This window comes from Carcharodon carcharias, chromosome 1 (genome assembly GCF_017639515.1).
Source record: "Carcharodon carcharias isolate sCarCar2 chromosome 1, sCarCar2.pri, whole genome shotgun sequence".
NCBI lineage: Eukaryota > Metazoa > Chordata > Chondrichthyes > Lamniformes > Lamnidae > Carcharodon > Carcharodon carcharias.
The window spans coordinates 142955047-142972608 of NC_054467.1; positions in this window are offsets into that span (position 1 = coordinate 142955047).

The following is a 17562-nucleotide window of genomic DNA, read 5'->3' on the forward strand; positions in this document are numbered from 1 at the left end:
TTGTCTAGCACTTGTGTGGCATGAATGTTATTTACCGCTTGTCAGACCAAACCTGGATATTGTCTAGGACTTGCTGCATTTGGACTTGGGCTGCTTCAGTATCTGAGGAGTCGTGAATGGTGCTGAACATTGTGCAATCATCAGTGAACATCCCCATTTCTGACCTTATGATGGAAGGAAGGTCATTGATGAAGCAGCTGAAGATGGTTGGGCCTTAATTCCCAGGAATTTCGATCTGAGTGAAGTGGATGAATTGGATTATCCCTCTGGAACAAGAAAGAGACAAACTCCAGTACAGCAAATATGTATGGTATTGGTTGGACAAAAGTTCCATTTTTTTTCCCTTTGTTGGGGTTGCAGAGGAGTCGGCTCATTTAAAAGGAAATCAGTCCCCGCTGGACAGCTGTCAATAAAGCGCTGAGAGGCTGCCACTTTTTCATTTTGCAGGTGGTGTTCTTGCAGCCTGATGTTCTCTTCTGAGCTGTCTACTAATCATTGAGGGTAAAAATGTTATCACCAAATGTAATCAACAGCCAGTTTTTCCTCTTCATTAAACATCACTCTCTCCCACATTCACAAGCTGTGACCATTTAAAGGGATAGCCAATAGGTCAATGCAATGTGGAAGGTTAACAAGTGTTTGCAAATTGTAGAATGGGAATTCATTTTGAAATAAACTGGTGTTTCCTCCGCCTTCAGAAAAGGGAGTTAGCAAACAGTACTCCGGGTGTTACCAACCCCAGTAAATTAAAGTGACAAGGAATAATAATCTCAAACAAAAGCAAAAAATGCTGGAATGTTTCGAGTCCATATAACTCTCCTTCAGAGCTGAAGGGAAGTAAAAATGTGGTGAAATTTATACTGTTTAAGGGGATGTGGAGCAGATGAAGCTGGGTAGAAGGCCAGCAATAGGTGGAGACAAAGGAGAAATTGCCCAACGTGTCATAAACAAAAGGTCAAATGGGTGTTAATGGTGGTGGTACTGACTAAAGGAGGTGCTAATGGTGACATTAAGGATAAAAAGCAGAATGTGATAACAGCCGGACAAGGGTAAGCAATCTGAAAAGAACAACATGAACAAGTGACAGATGGCCCTAGTGGGGGTGGGGTGGGGGGAGGGGATGGTGGTGGGAAAAAATGATTGAAAATAGGATAAAAGTTGGTGATAAAACAATGAATAAAAATGAAAATAAATAAAAATAAAAATAAGTGGATTAAAAAGAAAAATTAAAAAATAAAAATGAATATTGAAAAAAGGGGATCAGAAGAGGGTGAGGATGGAGGAGAAAGTTCATGGTCTGAACTCAAAATTAAGTCCAGAAGGCTGTAAATTGCCTAATCGAAAGATGAGGTGCTGTTCCTCTAGTTTGAGTTTGGCTTCACTGGAACATTGCAGCAGGCCAAGGGTGGACATGTGGGCATGAGAGAAGGATGGTGTGTTGAAGTGGCAAGTGATAGGAGGTCTGGGTCATGCTTGCAGACAGATTGAAGGTGTTCCGCAAAGTGGTCACCCAATCTGGGTTTGCTCTCTCCAATGTAGAGGAAACCACATAGGGAGCAGTGAATGCAATAGACTAAATTGAAGAAGATGCAAGTGAAATGCTGCTTCACTTGAAAGGAGTGTTTGGGCCTTGGATGGTGAGGAGGGAGGAGATAAAGGGGCAGATGTTACATCTGCGATTGCATGGGAAGGTGCTGTGGAAGGGGGATGAGGTGTTGGGGGTGATGGAGGAGTGGACCAGGTGTCCCAGAGGGAATGATTCCTATGGAATGTCGACAGGGGGTGTGAAGGGGAAATGTGTTTGGTAATAATAATAATCTCAATATGTGTGTGCATGTGTATATCTATAGTATATAACTTGATATGGATTAAATAGGTATATATATAATTAATGTTGCAAGTGTAAAATGGGACTCTAATATGTTAGTCGAATTAACCTGGGAACATATTTATCTGACTGCATCAAAAGCAGACTGGTTGTACCCCCTCATCTTCTTACTGAAAAGCAGCATCATACACACAGAAAAAAATTTACAAACTTCCCACAAAACAGATTGAAAGAGGAAAACTCTAATTTAAAAGAATGGCAGTTTGTCAACAACAATTACTTACCTCACAAACTTATTGTACTGCACATAGAGTAAAAGCAGAGATGTGAACATTAACGTGATCAAGGGTGTGATAATGAATTTTTTGGAGACATTTCCTGACCCAGATTGCCTCCATGTGTCCAAGGTAGAATAGGAGCCCGTTTGGATGGTTGGGAGCACAGTAAGGATCAGTACATCTCCACCATCGTCAGCAAGATAAGTGGCTGAAGGAATTCAGTGATTACACTGGCAATAGTGAGTCTGAGAATAGTTTGTGAAGGTAACTAGTATACTTAGATTTTAATAAAAAAAGAAGCAAATTTATTTGAGCCCAAACATGACCTGCAATTCTTTATCTTGCATGATTTGAATTTTAACTCTAAAACTCAACCTGACTCCCTCTCCAGTCTTCAAAAGATTCGTCTAATTTATCTCAATTAAAGTTTTCCCTTCCTAATCTCAATGGGTTTCAGGCAGTCATAGATTCTACAGTCTCAAATTTGTACCAAATTAAAGAAGTTTGAAAAGACAGTTTAGATTTTACTACCTGATGCAGAGAGTGGTGAATGTTTGGGGGTGAGCTGCCAGGGAAAGCTTTTGGGCTCATTACACCAACAGGTTTAGGAGAGAGTTGTAGCTGGACAAAAATTTCATAGTGGGATATGAGAAGAATTGTGTGGTAAAATATTTTATAGATATTGGAACCAGTCAGATGGGCTGCAATGTTTTTTTCCAATTCTCTGCGTCAGGTAGTAAAATCTAAACTGTCTTTTCAAACTTCTTTTATTCCACAAAGATCAGAACCTTCTTGTGAATTTTCTTGCACTCCTGACTCAGTTTTATCAGCAACAACATACAATTATGCAATTCCCTGAACTCAGGAAAATGCCACAAGGCACACCGAAGAATATTGTGGGGGGCGTTCAAAAAGGAAATGGGGAGTGTACAGGCTCAACATGTTCCCTCTAGGGTGATAGGAAGGAGTAACAAGCCCAGAGAACCATGGATGATCAGAGGTATTCAGGTTACGATGAGAAGGAAAAGAGAGGCTTTTAGCAGGTACAAGGGAAGCAAATCAGCGGAGGCATTAGTGAAGTACAGACAGTGCAGGGTGGAGCGTAAGAAAGCAACTAGGAGAGCAAAGAGGGGATATGAGAAAGCTCTGGCTGGTAAAGGTAGGAAAAATCCCAAGATATTCTATAAGTATATCAATGGGAAGAGGATAACCAGGGTAAGAGTAGGGCCCATAAGGGACCAAGGGTGCAATCTATGGGTGGAGCCAGAGGACATCGCTAGAGTGTTGAATGAATACTTCACATCTGTCTTCACCCAAGAGAATGAGGATGAAGGTATGGAACTCGGGGAGAGAGACTGCGAGGTTCTTAAGCAAATTGATATAGGGAGTGACAAAGTTTTGGAGGTGTTGGCAGGCTTAAAAGTGCAGTGTTTCTTCCCTGGTAAAGGGAGATGCAAAGTGCTTATTTAGCTTATTTAGAGACGTTTGGATTCTCATTCAGGTTGCCTGCCAGTCTCTCCTTATACTCTCTTTTTGCCTTTCTGGTTTCCTTTATCACTTCTACTCTGAACTTTCCATATTTAGCTTGGTTCCCACTTGTACTGTTAACCAGACATCCGTCAAATACACCCTTTTTTTGCTTCATCTTACTCTCTATCTCTTTCATCATCCAGGGAGCTCTGGCTTGGTTTCCCTTGTGGAATTCACTTCAACTGTACCTGAACCCTCTCCTCTTTAAAGGCAACCCATTGTTACTTTAACATTTTGCCAGCCAGTCTTTGATTCCAATTTATCTGGGACAGGTCTCTTCTCACCCCGCTGAAATTGGCCCTCCTCCAATTTAGTATTTCTACTCTAGATTTCTCCTTGTCCTATTCTATAGCCAAGCTACATACATATGAACATATGATTTAAGAGCAGGAGTAGGCAATTCACCTCCTCGAGCCCGGTCTGCCATTTGTTAAGATGATGGCTCATCTGATTGTAGCCTCTACATTCCTGTCAACCCCCATAACCTTTGACTCCCTTATCAGCCAAGAATCTATCTAACTCAGCATTAAAAAATATTCATTGACTAAGCCTTCACCATGCTCTGGGGATCAGAAGTCCACAGACTAATGACATTCTGAGAGAAAAATATTTCTCCTCACCTCCATCTTAAATGGAGGGACCCCTTATTTTTAAACTGTGCGCTCTAGTTCTAGTCTCCCTACAAGAGGAAATATCCTTTCAGCATTCACCTTGCCAAGTCCTCTCAATTATTAAGTTTCAATAAGATCTCCACTCATTCTTCTAAACTCCAATGGATAAAGGCTCAATCAGTCCAACCTTTCTTCATATGACAACCCCTTCATTCCAGGTATCAGTCAAATTAATCTTCTCTGCACTGCTTCAAATGTAATTATGTCCTTTCTTAAATAAGGAGACCAAACGTGCACTAAGTACTCCAGATGTGGTCTCACCAGCACTCTGTACAACTGTAGCAAAACTTGCCTACTTTTATATTCCATTCCCCTTGCAATAAACAACAACATTCTATTTGCCTTACTGTTCCAGTGTCTGCATACTAACTTTTATGATTCATGTACCAGGATAGCCAGATCCCTCTGTACTGCAGACTTCTGCAATCTCTCTCCTTTTAAATAACATGGTGCTTTTCTATTCTTCCTGCACAAGTGTACAAGTTCACATTTTCCCACTTAATACTACATCTGCCAATTTTTTGCCCATTCATTTAACTCATCCATATCCCTTTGCAGACTCCTTATGTCCTCTTCACAATGTATTCTCCTATCTAACTTGTGACATCATCAGATTGTGCAACCATACATTTGGTCCCCTTGTTCAGGTCATGGTTATAGATTGTAAATAGTTGAGGCCCAAGCACTGATCTCGGTGGCACTCCACTGGTTACAGCTTACCAAGCCAAAAATAACCCATTTTACCCTACTCTGCTTCCTGTTAGCACAATCATATTATTTTTTTCCTTTATTCTTTCATGGGATGTGGGCGTCACTGGCAAGGCCAGCATTTGTTGTGCATTCCTAACTACCCTTGAACTGACCTTTCTAGGTCATTTCAGAGGGCAGTTAAGAGTCAACCACATTGCTGTGGGTCTGGAGTCACATGTAAGCCAGACCAGGTAAGGATGGCAGATTTCCTTCCCAGATGGATTTTTATGACAATCAATGGTCCCTGACAGCATGGTCCCCATCACTGGGGCTAGCTTTATATTCCAGATTTATTAACAGAATTCAAATTCAACCAGCTGCCATGGTGGGATTTGAACCCATGGACCCAGAGCATTAACCTGGGTCTCTGGATTACCAGTCCAGCAACATTGCCACTACACCACACAGGAGTAGACCATTTAGCCCCCTGCCCCCCTAGCCTGCTCTGCCATTTGATAAGATCACAGCTGATCTGATTGTGGCCTCCACTCGACTTTCCTGCCTACCCCCGATACCCTTTGACTCCCTTGTCAATCAAGAATCTATCTAACTCTGGCTTTAAAATATTCAATGACCCTGCCTCAACTACACTCTGGGGAAGAGAATTCCACAGACTAACAATTGTCTGAGAGAAAAAAATTCCCATCTCCATCAAAAATGGGAGACCTCTTATTTTTAAACTGTGTGACCTAGTTCTGGTTTCTCCCACAAGGGGAAACATCCTTTCAGTATCTATCCTGTCAAGTCTCCTCAGGTTCTGTATGTTTCAACTAGACCACCTCTCAACTCCATTAGATACAGGCCCAACTTTTATAAGAACATAAGAACTAGGAGCAGGAGTAGGCAATTCAGCCCCTCGAGCCTGCCCTGCCATTCAATACAACCATGGGTGATCTCATTTTGGCCTCAACTCCAATTTCCTGCCCTCTCCCCATAACCTTTCAACCCATTACTAATTAAAAATCTGTCTATCTCCTTAAATTTATTCAGCATCCCAGCATCCACTGCACTCTGAGGCAGTGAATTCCACAGATTCACAACCCTTTGAGAAAATTAATTCCTCCTCATCTCTGATTTAAATCTACCACCCCTTAGCCTAAAACTATGGCCTCTTGTTCTAGAATGCCCCACAAGGGGAAACATCCAATCCACGTCTATCTGCTTTTGCATCTTATAAACCTCAATTAGATCTCCTCTCATCCTTCTATACTCTAGCAAGTATAGGCCTAAACTGCTCAATCTCTCCTCATAAGACACGGCCCACTTCTCTGGAATCAATCTAGTGAACCTCCTCTGAACCGCCTTCAATGCAACTACATCCTTCCTCAATAAGGGGACCAAAACTGTACACAGTACTCCAGGTGCAGTCTCACCAATGCCTTGTATAGTTGCAACAACACTTCCCTATTTTTATACTCAATTCCTTTAGCAATAAATGCCAAAATTCCATTTGCTTTCCCTATTACCTGCTGTACCTGCATACTAGCTTTCAGCGATTCATGCGTGAGGACACCCAGATCCCTCTGCATGAAGTATTCTGAAGTTTCTCTCCATTTAAATAATAAGTCACCTTTTTATTCTTCTGACCAAAATGGATAACCTCACACTTATCCATGTTAAACTCCATCTGCCAAATTTTGGCCCATTCACCTAGCCTGTCCATATCCATTTGTAAATTTCTTATTTCTTCATTGCAACTTCCTTTCCCATCTATTTTGGTGTCATTCGCAAGTTTAGCTAAAGTACCTTCTATCCCTGAATCCAAGTCATTAATATAGATTGTAAATAGTTGGTACCCAAGGACCAAGACCTATGGCACCCCACTAGTTACAGCTTGCCATCCAGAAAAAGACCCATTTATCTCGACTCTGCTTTCTGTTGGTTAGCCAATTCTCTATCCAAGCTAATATATTACCCCTAAGTCCGTGTGAGCTTATCTTGTGAATTAATCTTTTGTGCGGCACCATATCGAAGGCTTTCTGGAAGTCCAGAAATACTACATCTACAGGATCCCCATTATCCACTATGCTTATCATATCTTCAAAGAACTCAAGCAAATTAGTCAAACACGATTTACTCTTCAGAAAACCATGCTGACTCTGATGATTACATTTAGACTTTCCAAATGCCCCATTACCACTTCCTTAATAATGGATTCCAACAATTTCCCAATGACAGACGTTAAACTAACTGGTCTATAGCTTTCCACTTTCTGCCTCTCCCCTTTTGAATAAGGGCATTATATTAACATTTTTCCATCCACTGGAACCTTTCCAGAATCCAGGGAATTTTGGAATATTATAGCCAATGTATCCGCTATCTCTGCTGCTATTTTCTTTAAGACCCTGGGATGCTTTATTTTCTTTGTAAAATAATCCTTTCATCTCAAGAATCAGTTGAGTCTACCTTCTCTGAACTGCTTCTGATGTATTCATGTGCCTTCTAAATAAGGAGTCCAAAACAATACTCCAGATGTGGTCTTACTATGGCTCTGTACAGGTGTAGCAACACTTTCCTACTTTTATATTCCACCCCCCTTGCAATAAGCTACAACATTCCATTTCCCTTCCTATGCTGTATGTGCATGCTAACTTTTTATGATTCATGTACAAGGACACCCGGATTCCCCTGTACCACTGAGTTCTGCAATCTCTCTCTCTATTTAAATAATATGCTGCTTTTCTATTCTTCCTGCTAAAGTGGGCAAGTTCACATTTTTCACATTATAATTCATCTGCCAAATTTTTGCCCATTCACTTAACCTACCTATAACTCCTTGCAGAGTCCTTATGTCCACTTCACAACTTCTCCAATCTATCTTTGTGTCATCAGCAAATTTAGCAATCGTACATTTATTCATCAGCTAATCTAGTAAATTATACCGTATGCCTTCTTAACCAGTTAATCTGCCTGTCTTGCTACCTTCAGGGATCTGTGCACTCCAAACTCCTTCTGTTCCTTTACATTTCTCATATCCTATTGTGATTTCCCTTGCCTTATTTGCCCTCTCCAAATGCATTACCTCACAGTTCTCCAGATTTCATTTTAACTACTACTTTTCTTCCCCTCTGACCAGTTCATTGTTACCTTCCTGCAGTCTATAGCTTGCTTCCAAACTATCAACCTCACAACAAGTTTTGTATCAGTTGCAACCTTCTTAATCATATCCCTTACACTTTAGTCTAAATCTTTGATATATCGCATGAAGAGAAAGGGCCCACTGCTAATTTCTGCAAAACTCAATCGGAAACAGCCTTCCAGTCATAAGAACATTCATCAAACAATATACTTTGCTTCCTCAGACTGATCCAATTTTGGATCCTAATTGCCACTTTCCCATGGATCATGTGAGCTTCTAATTTCTTTACCTGTGTGCCAATAGGGCCTTGTCAAAAGCTTGGTTAAAATCCATGCAAACTACATCAAGCATGCTAGCCTCATGGTTATTGAACAATGATGTCTCATGTGCTGCTGACAATCATTGAAGACAATTCCATAAAATTTACTCTTAGAAATAAAACTTGCATTTATATCATATCTTTCACATCCTTAGCACTATGTCATGGCAAATTAATTATTTTTGACATGTAATCTTTGTTGTTTTATAGGGCAACTTGGCAACCAAACTGTGCACAGAGAGGTCCTACAAACAGAAAATAAATGAAGTATGTTTTTGGTTCAGGAACAAACTAGGCATGATACTAGGGAAATGACCCACTCTTCTTCAAATAGTGTACAGGTCCGAAAGGGTCTTCATATTTGTGGTGGTATGCCGTGCCTGCTACAACTTAGTAATTATGAAGGCCCAGACATTATTCTCTGGGATGCAGCTGGACAGAGTGAGAGGAACTGCATTGTGAGACTTTGCTTCAGTTAAAAGGAACTTCCCCATTGCCAATAATATAAAAGCAAAATTCTGCGGATGCTGGAAATCTGAAATAAAATCAGAAAATCGCTGGACAAACTCAGCAGGTCTGGCAGCATCTGTGGGGAGAGAAACAGTTAATTTTTCGAGTCCAATATGAGGCTTCTTCCTCATTCTCAACATAGACCCACAATTCCCTAGAACATCTATTTCAGACTCCCTCTGACAAGGACCTCTTAGCCAATATCATTCAAATAAAAACCAACAGCAAAATAATGGCACAAAACAATTTTGTCCAGTAATACATGAATAATAGAAAAAAATGGACTGGTTACTCTTCCTTTTTACTGCTTGTCTTGCAGGTGCCTTTGCCTGTTCCTATACAGTGCTTTCCCAGTGGCTGCAGCATGCCTGGTAGAAGGCTGCTGACTTTCACTGGGGGAGACTGCAGATCGCCTTGCAGGACAACCTCAGGTAGCTCTGGATCTAGAAGGTCTGATTTCTGGGGTGCACTATAAGACCATAAGACATAGGAGCAGAAATTAGGCCATTCAGCCCATTGGGTCTGCTCTGCCATTCAATCATGGCTGATAAGTTTCTCAACTCCATTCTCCCACCTTCTCCCCATAACCTTTGATCCCCTTACCATCAAGAACCTATCTATCTCGGTCTTAAATACACTCAATGACCTCGCCTCCATAGCCCTCTGTGGCAATGAATTGCATAGATTCACCACTCTCTGGCTAAAGAAGTTTCCCCTCATCTCTGTTCTAAAAGGTCTTCCCTTTACTCTGAGGCTGTGCCCTCGGGTCCTAGTCTCTCCTACTAATGGAAACATCTTCCCCACGTCCACTCTATCCAGGCCTTTCAGTATTCTGTAAGTTTCAATCGGATCCCCCCTCATCCTTCTAAACTCCATCGAGTATAGACCCAGAGTCCTCAAACGTTCCTCATATGTTAAGACTTTCATTCCTGGGATTGTTCTCGTGAACTTCCTCTGGACCCTCTCCAGGGCCAGAACATCCTTCCTGAGATACGGGGCCCAAAATTGCTCACAATATTCTAAATGTGGTCTGACCAGAGCCTTATAAAGCCTCAGCAGCACATCCCTGCTTTTATATTCTAGTCTTCTCGAAATAAATGTTAATATTGCATTTACCTTTCTAACTACCAACTTAACTTGCAAGTTAACCTTAAGAGAATCCTGGACTAGGACTCCCAAGTCCCTTTGCACTCCAGATTTCTGAATTCTCTCCCCATTTAGAAAATAGTCTATGCCTCTATTCTTCCTACCAAAGTGCATGACCTCACACTTACCCACGTTGTATTCCATCTGCCACTTCTTTGCCCATTCTCCTAACCAAATCCTTCTGCAGCCTCCCCATCTCCTCAATACTACCTGTCCCTCCACATATCTTTGTATCATCTGTAAATTTAGCCAGAATGACCTCAGTTCCTTCATCTAGATCATTAATGTATAAAGTGAAAAGTTGTGGTCCCAACACTGACCCCTGCAGAACTCCACTAGTCACTGGCTGCCATCCTGAGAAGGACCCCCTTATCCCCACTCTCTGCCTCCTGCCAGACAGCCAACCTTCTATCCATGCTAGTACCTTGCCTCTAACACCATGGGCTCTTATCTTACTGAGCAGCCTCCTGTGTGGCACCTTGTCAAAGGCCTTCTGGAAATCCAAGTAGATCCATTGGCTCACCTTAGCCTAACCTACTCGTTACCTCCTCAAAGAATTCTAACAGGTTTGTCAGGCATGACCTCCCCTTGATGAAACCATGCTGACTTTGCCTTATTTTACCATGCACTTTCAAGTATTCTGAAATCTCATCCTTAATAATGGACTCTAAAATCTTACCAACAACCGAGGTCAGGCTAATCGGCTTGTAATTTCCCGTCTTTTGCCTCACTCCTTTCTTAAACAGGGGGGTTACATTAGCGATTTTCCAGTCCTCTCGGACCCTCCCTGACTCGAGTGATACTTAAAAGATCACCACTATCTCTTCAGCTATCTTCTTCAGAACTCTGGGGTGTAATCCATCTGGTCCAGGTAATTTATCCACCTTCAGACCTTTCAGTTTTCCTAGCATCTTCTCCTTGGTAATGGCCACCATACTCACCTCTGCCCCCGACTCTCTTGAACTTTGGGGATGTTACTCGTGTCTTCCGCCATGAAGACTGACGCAAAGTACCTATACAGTTCCTCCGCCATTTCTTTGTTCCCCACTACTACTTCTCCAGTGTAATTTTCCAATGGCCCAATGTCCACTTTTGCCTCTTTCTTACCCTTTATAGATCTAAAAAAAACTCTTGCAATCTTCTTTTATATTACTGGCTAGTTTACCCTCATATTTAATCTTCTCCCTCCTTATTTCTTTTTTATTTGTCCTCTGTTGGGCTTTGTAGGCTTCCCAAGCCCTGGTTTCCTACTGCTCTTTGCCGCATTGTATGCTTTCTCTTTAGCTTTTATGCTGTCCCTGACTATCCTTGTCAGCCATGGTTGCCCCTTTCTCCCTTAAGTATGCTTCTTCTTCCTAGGGATGAATTTTTGCTGTGCCTCCCCAATTACTCCCAGAAACTCCTGCCAATGTTGTTCCAGTGTCTTTCCTGCTAGGCTCATCTCCCAGTCAATCCTGGCCAGCTGTTCCCTCATGCCTCTGTAGTTGCCTTTATTCAACAGTAATAACGTTACATCTGATTCCAGCTTTTTCCTCTCAAATTGCAGGGTAAATTATATCATATTATGGTCACTTCCTCCTAAGGGTTCCTTCACCTGAAGCTCCCTTATCAAATCTGCCTCATTACACATCGCTAAATCTAGAATTGCCTGTTCCCTAGTGGGCTCCACCACAAGCTGCTCCAAAAAGCCATCTTGTAGACATTCCACAAATTCCTTTTCTTGGGATCCACTACCAACCTGATTTTCCCAGTCTACCTGCATATTGAAATCCCCCATGATCACTGTAACCTTGCCTTTCTTACAGGTCTTTTCTATCTCCTGATGTATCTTGTGTCCCACATCCTGACTCCTGGTCGGAGGCCGTACATAACTCCCATTATGGTTTTTTTACCTTTGCGGTTCCTCAACTCTACTCACACAGATTCTACATCATCTGACCCTATGTCATTTCTTGCTATTGATTTAATTTCATTTCTTACTAACAAAGTAACCCCACCCCCTCTGCCAACCTGCCTATCTTTTCGATAGGATGTATATCATTGGATATTTAGCTCCCAGTCCTGATCCCCTTGCAGCCATGTCTCCGTGTTGCCCACCGCATCATACCTGCCAATTTCAATCTGCGCCACAAGCTCATTTATTTTTTTCATATACTGCGTGCATTCAGATTCAACACCTTCAGTCCTGTATTCCCTTTTCTCATTGTCGTCTCTTTATCTGATGTGCTTGAAGTTAGATTCCAAGCCCTTTCCAAACACTCTGTCCTATCTTGTCATGAGTGACAGAAGTCTGGACTGGCTGGCTGAATGACCACAGCAAGGGCAGTGGCAGACTGGCAGCTGTGGGAGAATGAATGCTGTCATCCTGAGAGAGGACAGCAGGTTCACACACCACGGAATCACTGCCATTCCATGGAATGACAGTTCGGCAATCCTTTAATCCGCTGGGGGACAGTTTGCTGGACTGCTGTGCAAGTCAACATACCCCTTTGAGCACTGTCATCCACATGCACAACGGCAGCTTTCTGTGCCAGGATGGCAGTGGCCTTAGATCTCATCACCTCCACTCGAGCTTCCACTGCAGCACTGATGGATTGGGAACCTTCACCTGTGCTGCAGCAGAAGTCTGCACAGAGGCAGCTCATTGTGGGTTGGTCTGACAGTGCTGCCATGGAGTGCCCACCACTTTCGCAGTGGAACGGATTTGCTCCAAGCTTTGCATGATGCCTTGTGTCATGATGTAGTTGGATTCCTCCATGCTTCTAGCCAGTAACTCTGGGCTATCTGGCCAACCTCCCAATGAACCAGTGTGTAGATCTAACGCTCCATCAGCAGTTTCTCATAATTTGCCCGATCGTTCCTCATCTGTGCCTCTCCAGCAAAACCTGTCTGAAACCTTGTTCTCAGGACAGCTTACGCATGCGCTACCTATTCCACATCCTGTCAGCAGCTCATCTGTGCCTGGGGACCCATCATGTGCAGATCCCGACCCGAAGCTAATGATCGTGCAGCGCTAGTATCTAAGCTGTGGCTGCGTTAGATCAAGTAACGGTGCATCTTCTTTAGGGCTCTCTTACTCCTCTTGTCCCCCTTTGTGAGGCTGCAGTGGCTGAACAGCTGGCACTTCTTGACCATCTGAAAACTAAAAAAAGCATAAGGGGAAAGTAAGAATGAAGGGGGGAGGTGGTGGAGAGGAAAGCAAAAGGTCCACTCACACTCCATTGGCAGCTTCCATTTCAGGGCACCTTTCAGAATGAGGAGTGAATGGAGAAGATGCACAGGGAGCATCACCCAGTAAGGCCTTGGCTCTGTGCCACTGGTGCTAAACTGATGGATTCTGGTGATTCTCTGATGTTCATCTGCCTCACCTGCCTGTTGTGGGAGCTTGTGCTGAAAAAGAGAGGGAAGAATTTCAATGCTTGTGTGTCAGTAGGTTGTGTTTTAGCTGAAGGTCCAGAAGTATGTATGGCGGTGAGAGGTGGGTGTGAGGCTGGCAACATTGGTAGGGATCTGAGGTTGAGGTGGGGTGTAAGGATGTTAGGGGTGAGTCCTAACTCTCATGATGTGGTGATGGGGGAGTGATAGGGGTATAGCGAATTGAACAGCATAAGAGGGAAATATGATCTGCAGTTGCACTCACTCACCTTGACCATCCAATTGAGGTCATTAAACCTTTTGTAGGACTGCTGCCAGGTTGGTGGAACCACATTCTGGGCCTTGTCCATCCTCACCCATCTACTCCATTCTCTTCAGAAGGTTGGTCTTGAGGCATCCTGCCCCCACCAGAAAGATGGGGGCATGCAGCCGACCTGATAGACCATAAAATAACACATGATGACGTCACTCGCACAATATTTCACTTGGCAGGCACATGCAGGTGCCAAAGCCGCGCCTGCCATTGATTAACAGGCCCCATAAGGCCATTAACTGTCCAATTGACAGCAATTTTTCATTGTCCATGCGATTTTGCGCTTGTTGCACAGGAAAAACGGGCAGGCTTCAGGGATAGGAGGTCAGATGTCCCAATGCAGCTTCCAGGGGAGTGACCTGTGGGAGGAGAGGCGCAGGCACAAGGGGCACAGGGCCAGAAGGAGGTTCAAGGCAGAAGAGGCCACAGAAGACACCACTATCCTGCTGCCAGGGTTTATAGGCAATGATGCAGCATCCTCAATATGTCTGAGGTACAATGCCAAAGGAGGCTCTGCCTCTCCAAGGAGACTGACCTCCATTTGTCAGATCATTGGGACTGAGATCACCTCCAACTGTCTGGATGGACACCCCATGCCAGTGGCTCTGAAGGTCACAGTGGCCCTCAACCTCTATGCCTCTGGCTCTTTCTAGGGGCCAGTAGAGGATCTGTGTAGAATCTCCCAGTTCGCTGGCAAGCTGGTGCCAAAGGCTCTGTTCAGACAGGTACTGGCCTTTATTCTTTACCGTATGGACAATACCAGCCAGGCTAAGTGAGCCAAAACGTTTGCAGCGATTGCTGGCTTCCCCCATGTCCAGGGTGCAATAGACGCACACATGTGGCCATCAAGGCACCAGCAGGTGAGCCCGGTGCCTTTGTCAACAGGAAGGGCTTCCACTCCATGAACGTGCAGATAGTGTGTGACCACAGGATGCTGATACTACAAGTCTGTGTAACGTACCCAGGCAGCTCCCATGATATGTACTTCTTCAGACACTCCCAGGTGCCGAACCTCTTTAGTGCTCCAGCCCGATTGGATGAATGGCTGCTGGGTGACAAGAGCTATCCATTGAAGAGGTGGCTCATGACACCTCTCCGCCACCCAAGAACAGAGGCAGAGAAGCATTACAATATGAGTCATGCCTCCATAAGGGTGGTGGTAGAGAGGACCATAAGTCTTCTTAAGATGCACTTCCAATGCCTGGACTGTTCAGAGGTGCATTACAATAGCCCCCATAGCGGGTGTCACTGAGTGGTTGCATGCTGCGCTCTCCACAATCTGGCACTGGCAAGGAGGGACCCACTGGAGGAAGAGGATCTTGAAACAGCTGCATAGGCCACAGATGATGAATCCAGCAGTTAGTTAGAAGAGGAACACAGTGAGGAGAATGCTGAGGGTGTGGAGGCAGACCTCAGTTACCTCCAGGGAGGCAGGGATGCCTTGATCCAATGCTCCATCAACAAGGCTTTCAAAGATCAGCTTCCATCTCATGCCAGGGCTGCTGCCTCCAACCTGGATATCTGAAAGGACCCTTGCATTTGAACCCAAAAAACACTCAGTGCCTGTGCAATAAAGTTCAGAGCCATTCATGTCCTGCATTACATACTTGCGTACCCTGCACCAAAAAAGTAAAAAAGGTAAAGCATACTCAGGCCATGATGACAAAAACAAAATTTATCTTATTTTGACAATTCCAAACTATTTACATAAACTTCTCAGGTCTTTATTCCCAGACCAGTATTGATAAAGTAAACATAAATGAACATAAAATCACCCGTGACCTGTCGCACCTGTGCTCAAGGTGCCTTAAACTTAAGTTTACGAGTGTTACGTCTCGGTGTCCCCCTCTCACTGGTAGCGGAATTGGAGGCAGCCTGTTGACTCTGGTGTCTTGTTGGCCTTGATAATCTTGGCGGTCGTCCTCTGGCCAGCGGAGCCTGTGCTAGCCCCACCTGGGAGGGAGCAGCCAGTGCCATGGCTGGCATCTCCCCAGTGATCACACATACCCTCATCGGATGCCACGGTCACTGGCAGAGGGGCTGAGGAGCTGCTGCCATCATCCAGAGCACCCTGAAAGGAGCCCACAGAGATGACAGGCAGGTCATGCGCCAACATGAGGTTGCTCTGGATTTCTCTGCTCGTCATTTGTGGATGGGCACCTAGCTGCGATACTGGGTGCCTCATCCATTTGGCACTGACCACCTGAGGTCATTGCCTGTGTGAGGGCTTGCAGATCCGAGTGCAACCCCAGGAACTCCTGAATCTGTCACTGGAGCTGGCTCTCCATGAGAGTTGCTGCTTTCTCAATGGAGGAGGCAGGGCGCTTGGCCATAAGGGTCAATGCAGTGCTGTTGCTCTGCGTGGACTCCTCTATAATGGCGATCATGGCACACATACCCTCATGGATCTATGCCAGATCCTCCTGCACATCTCACTGGACATCCAGCCCCTGCCTCCTAATGGATGACTCCAGAAGCTCATCATCTGCCTTCGACTGAGCATCGTCCTTGTCCCCAGTCCTCTGACTGCTGGCACCCTGGGAACTCTCTGCCTCTGCCAGCTCTCAAGTGAGTGTGAAGTGCCTTCACCAATGTGCACCGACACACTTGCCACTGAACTAATGCCCACTGAGGTGCTGGTATCTGCACTGGTGCCTGCTTCAGAGAGCGGGTGTGACGCAGGTGCAACAGAAGGTTGGTGGTTCCTCTGGTGTCAAGGGTGGCCCTTCAGGGTCTGCAGAGTGAGTGCCTACTGGTGAACCTAAAGGGAGAACAAGGACGTGTCATTAGTTAAAGCCACCACACTGTGTATGCCAGGCACCCTGGCGAGACCATGGGGATCTGCATCACGTTGCCTTCATCTTTCAATGATCAACGGGGACTCCAGGTTCAAGGCTGCCAACAATGAAGAAGCTACACTAGGGCTGCACTTGCGCAATCCGAAACGCTCACCTCTGTGCACTGCACTCTTTCCTTTGTCTGGCACCCCCACCTCTCCACGGCTGGTTGCATGGGGAGCATGCCAACTTTCGAGCTCCAGGGCATCTTGCTCAAACCTGTTGAGCAGCAGGAGCTTGGGCTACTACCTGCCTGTATATGCCCTCTCGGCCTGGTTATGGCTTGTCTTCTCCTGAAAGGACAGAGGAGCATTGATTAGCCCATTCTCTACCTGCAGCGCCATTGCAGCCTGACCAACCCCAGCTGAGGAACACTTCCCAGGGCACATCCGTGTCATGGTCCTCAAGCCGCAAGGCACTCAGTCCAAGCAGCCAGTGATCACCCCCTTGACCAGCTTCGACGCCACTGACAGTTGGCAGTCAGACTCTAGTGGCCCCTGAGCTCTATGGAGGCATGGCCATACCTTAACACTTCTGCACACTGATCCATGCCAACATAGTACTCACCCTTCCTGAGTGCAGCTGGTCATTGAAGCGCTTCCGGCACTGCACCCAGGAGCGCCGCACCACATCATGGCTGCTCACCAGTGCTGCCACCTCCTCCCATCTCTGGGGACAAGGATGTCCCTCCTGACAACCACCACCTCCAGGAGTATGGCGAGGCACTCATTGGAAAAGCGGGGGCTGAGTGCCCACCGGACCTGCCCTCCCACCTGCTGTGCCCATTGGGACTCCATTAGGAATGCTGAACACACGTCCTTCCATGGCAGTCTTCCAGGGGCTGCCTGAGTAGTTTTTAAACTGGCCACCGGGTCGCTATTGGACCCAGCAGCTGACAGGCCCTTGCCCGCCCCTTCCTGGCCAGT